This window comes from Dipodomys spectabilis, unplaced genomic scaffold (genome assembly GCF_019054845.1).
Source record: "Dipodomys spectabilis isolate Male_0828 unplaced genomic scaffold, ASM1905484v1 ptg000141l, whole genome shotgun sequence".
In the NCBI taxonomy this organism is placed as follows: domain Eukaryota; kingdom Metazoa; phylum Chordata; class Mammalia; order Rodentia; family Heteromyidae; genus Dipodomys; species Dipodomys spectabilis.
In genome coordinates, this window is record NW_024870818.1 from 11,534,803 (window position 1) to 11,539,643 (window position 4,841).

At 40.7% G+C, this 4,841-nt stretch overlaps 1 pseudogene; it reads right to left on the minus strand.

Annotated features, from left to right (window-relative positions):
- Positions 1–1,498: 1,498 nt before the first annotated feature.
- LOC122117479 lies at positions 1,499–3,146 on the minus strand (annotated as a pseudogene).
- Between the last annotated feature and the right edge of the window lie 1,695 nt (positions 3,147–4,841).

A 4,841-nucleotide genomic window follows, 5' to 3' on the forward strand; every position in this document is an offset into this window, starting at 1 on the left:
TTCCTTGTTTTTCATATCAACAAAAAGATGACTCTTAATTGTTTTTTAACTGTTCAATGTACTGTCACTCTTTTAATGATGTTTTAGAACAAAGAAAATGTCACAGAGTTATATGGGTTTTAAAAAAATCTAGTAGAGGTCACAAGAAACAGTTACCAACAGAAAATATTTCTTTTTTTTTGGATTTTTTTTTATTGTGAAAATACTGTACAGAGGGGTTACAATTACATGGGCAAGATAATGAGTACATTTCTTATCAAGCATTGTAGCCTCCTCCTTTGTTTCCCCTTCTCAACCCTTCCCATCCTCCCCCAGCCCTCCCACCCAAACTTCCACGCCCCCCCCCCACAACCAAAGTTGTAAAGTTCATTTTCGACATGACAACTTGTACATCTCATTGTTGCAATGGGTCCACCTGTATCCCTATTTAAACCATTTGTTTTTCCCCTTCCCCTCCACAAATTATACTGACATCAAATACAGTGAAAGCAGGGGTTATACTGTGGGGAAGGGACATACAAAGCAACAAAGAAATAATCTTATAAATGTGTTAGAAACAATCACATGAAAGAAAAAAAATATTTGAATACATAGCTTAGGGTTCATTTCCCTAACATCACCTTTTCTGACCTTTTCTGCTTGACTCATACATATACTAGATACTGCAAATAAGGGAAACCATAGGACCTATGTTTCTTTGGGCCTGCCTTACTTCACTTAATATAATTTTTTTTCCAAGCCTTTCCATTTCCTAACAAATGGGGCAATGTCATTGTTTCTGATGGAGGCATAGAATTCCATTGTGTATATATACGACATTTTCTTGATCCATTCATCTATTGAAGGGCATCTGGGTTGGTTCCATATCTTAGCTATAGAAAATAATGCTGCAATAAACATAGTTGTGCTGTTAGCTTTAGTGTGGTCTTGTTTGTAAACATTTGGGTAAATGCCCAAAATTGGGATTGCTGGGTCATAGGGGAGCTCTATGTGGAGTCTTTTGAGGAACCTCCATACTGCTTTCCAAAGTGGTTGAACAAGTTTATACTCCCACCAACAATGTAGTAAGGTTTCCTTCTGTCCACATCCCCTCCAGCATCTGTTGTTGTTAGAGTTCTTGATTTTAGCCATTCTAACTGGAGTGAGGTGGTATCTCAATGTTGTTTTGATTTGCATTTCTTTTATGGCTAGGGTGGTTGAGCATTTCTTCATGTGTCTATTGGCTATCCTTCTTTCCTCTTCAGAGAAGTTTCTCTAAGTCTTTAGCCCACTTGTTTATCAAGAAGTTGTTTCTTTGAGGATTTATTGTTGGGGATTTAGTTTTTTGAGTTCTAAGTATATTTTAGATATGAGACTCTTGTCCGTTGTATGGCTAGTGAAGATCTTCTCCCAATCCGTGGGCTTTCTATTGATCTTGCTAGCTATGTCCTTTGCCATGCAGAAGCTCTGCAATTTCATGCAATCCCATTTGTCCAACCTTTCTTTGATTTCCAACAGAAAATATTTCTGAAGCCCACAAATAGACGACTTCAAATATTTGCAAAATTCATTCTTATGGTACTCATATAATCTTTGTACTTGAAATGGCAGTTTGCACAGATAAAAAATTAAAAGAGCTTTTTTTAAAATGACAAATACAATAGTCTATACTTCAGCCCTTGCTAAAGACATTTAATAAGAAAACGGGGCTATTTTTATTCTCAGGAAATGGTCACGTTTCTCTTTCCTGTCTGTGTCACTTTAGTGTGCTCTCTGTATGTTCTTCCTCTACACACATCTGGGCCATGGCTTTCTTCTGCTCTTCACTGGGACTGGCTATTGCTGGTTCCTTGCCTCCTTTTCCTTAAAACCACCAGGACTTCTGCTGCGGCTCCTCCTCCATCTTCTCTCCTCCCTGCTGCGGCTTCTGATGCTTCCCCCATTTCTTTCAGATCCTCTCTTCTCTGGACTGTGATGCCGGCTTCTGGACTTTTTGTTAGAATCATAATGGCTCCATTTGCTATTCTCTTCAGAACTCTCTTGTTTTAAGAACCTAGGTTTTTCCTTGCTTCTTTCTTTGTTATGACTGCTAGAAAGTTCTTCATAAAGTTTTCTCTTCTTAGATTTGTCCTCTTCAGAGTCATTGGTGCTATTTCCTGTACACTTGTTTTTCTTTTTTTTCTTCTTTACTGTCACTCCCGCTGCTGCTTTCAGAAGTCTCAGTAGAAGAAGAGAAGAGGAAGAGGAGGAGAATTTATTTTTATGTTTTTGTGCTTGCTTCTCGTCTTCTGTAACTTCTTCTTTTTTCTATCCTTCTTCTTCTTCTTCTTTTTCCTCTTCATCTTCCTCTTCTTCTTCCTCTTCCTCTTCTTCTTCCTCCTCCGCCTCCTCCTCTGCCTCCTCCTCCGCCTCCTCCTCCGCCTCCTCCTCCGCCTCCTCCTCCTCCTCCTCCTCCTCCTCTCAAGTCTATCCAATTTCCTGAGAAGTTTCTGTGTTTGTTTAGTTGTTAGTGACTTTAAGAATTCCACTTCTGGATCTTCTTCACCTTCACTTGCAACATATTCCTGCAATGGATCATTTGCGGTCAAGTTTCTCCCCAGTACATTTCTTTTCAGTGCAAACCTCCTGTTTCTCATCTCAGCTATTAGCTCGGAGGAGTGCATCGATGGCCCTGAGCTATCAGTAGGAACTTAACTTGCATTAATTCCAGAGAGACTGAACAAAGGACACTCTCGATCTGTGTTGATGTGACCCCATTTGTGGCATTTAATGCACCTCACATTTCGAACCTGAATACCAAAGGGCTGATCTCTGATGGTCATGTCATCTTTGGCATATTTTTCTCATGGTGCTCCTTTCTGCCATTCAAATTTGTATTCTGTCTCTCCTTCTGTCTCTTCTTTGTCTTTGTTTTCTTTTTTAGCTCCTGGTGGAGCCTCATCCATGAAGTTAAGCCTGTTCTTTACATGTTCATCTCCCATAAGCAATCTGTTATCATATGATTCTTGTTCTTTAAGGTATTGTTGCATTAATTCTTCTTGTTTCTTTTTATCATAGGATATTTTCTGTTCTGCCATCCATACCTTCTTGATGTTGGATTTGGAGGCAGGGTGGAAGTGCTTTTGGCACATGAAGTTAGCGAAGGACTTCCCCATCTTGAAGTCCGAGCGAGGAAAGCCAGCTGCCAGAGGAGAACGACGTAAACCTGACTCTTAATTGTGTAACAAGGAGAACTTCTGATTATATACCATCAGAACTGCTTCAGTTGTACAACTGTCATTACCACATGCCAGTGACAGCCATTGGAGGACCATCCAAGGTACCTTGGGGAACTCTAGATTCCCCAAACAGAAACAAAGCAAAAGGCTTGTCCAAGATCACATTAGTAACTAATATAAGTTTATAACATAAATTTATATTTATAACATAAATTTTCACCACCCTCCCTTTTAAAGCAGTGATTTCACTGCTAAACACAAATGCTATTATGACAAAATATTTCCAGCTGTCTAATTTCACAAGGTGACTCAGGAGTTGAGTTCTTTCCCCAAGTGATGTCTCCATAGAGACAGAGTTGCTGCAGGATGGGCTGGACAACTAACTCTCCTTTTGAAACCCCACCCCTCCTTATTTTCTTTAAGCAGAATCAATGATTCCCTGCCAGTGTTTGGCAGTGGTTGCTTCTGCAACCAAACTTACCTGATATTGTAAGGTGAGAAATCAGAGAAGCTACATTTTGAAAGATCAAATCTTGGAGACTTTATTAAAAGGTTGGCAACTGCATGGTGGACTCCTGTCTCAAAGACCAGCAACCAGCAAATAAATATACACTTAACACTGTTAGGAAACTGTGCCATGAAGGCTAGAGAAGAAAGAAAAACAAAAATAATACCAACAACCCAATTCAACTCCAGCTCCAGTGGAGAGCTGAACTGGGACTCCATATTGACCAGAGAAGAGCCAGGAGACCCGAGACAAGACATGAACACAAAGACGTAGTATGTGGTAATGTCGCCTGAGCTGGTCCGGGCCTAAATAGGGTCAGGTCAGGGAGCAGGATCACAGGAAACTCCCAGTCTCAGCTACTGGACTGACAGGTTTAATAACCTGTCAGCCCCTGCCTTCAGGGATTCAGATATAACCCTCAACTGGGAAGTTGTGGCTTCACCTTCCCCCATAGTGAAGACAAGACTCCAGACCTTACCATCCACCATGTGGCCAAGATGGTGCCAGCCAGACCTGATCACCCTATTTCACTGCCAGGGTGAAATAGAAAAGCAAATAAAATATTTTATCATGCATTGTCTTTGCAATATGTCTGTTGAGTTGGGTGCTGGTGTCTCATGCCTGTTATCCAATTCAGAAGGCTGAGATTCTGAGGATCTTAGTTTTAAGCCAGTCTGAACAGAAAAGCCCATGAGAGTCTACTTCAGTAACCAGCACAAACAATACACCTGAAGTGTGACTCAAGTAGTACAGCATCAACCCTGAGCCAGAAGGCTGATAGAGTGTGTGGCTTTGAATTCAAGACATAGGAACAGCATGCACATGAAAAGCCTAAGTCAAAGCCCAACAAAATAAGTACTAGGAAATGAGTACTTGCAAGAGGGGAGGGGAAGGCCAAAAGGAGAATGGCAGGAGAATGAAGGGGAAAGTGGGGGGAATGCAGGCAAGAATTCATTGTATATACCACAGCATTGAGAAATATAAGGGAAGGGGTAGATCAAAGGAAAGTGAAATGTTGAAGTGGTGACACAGATCAAGATGCGTTGTACACAAAAATTGCTTTGTTAAATTGCAAAAAATTCAATGTATAACCTAAAATTAAGATAAATAAGGGAAGGGCTGGTTGGGAGGGGTGG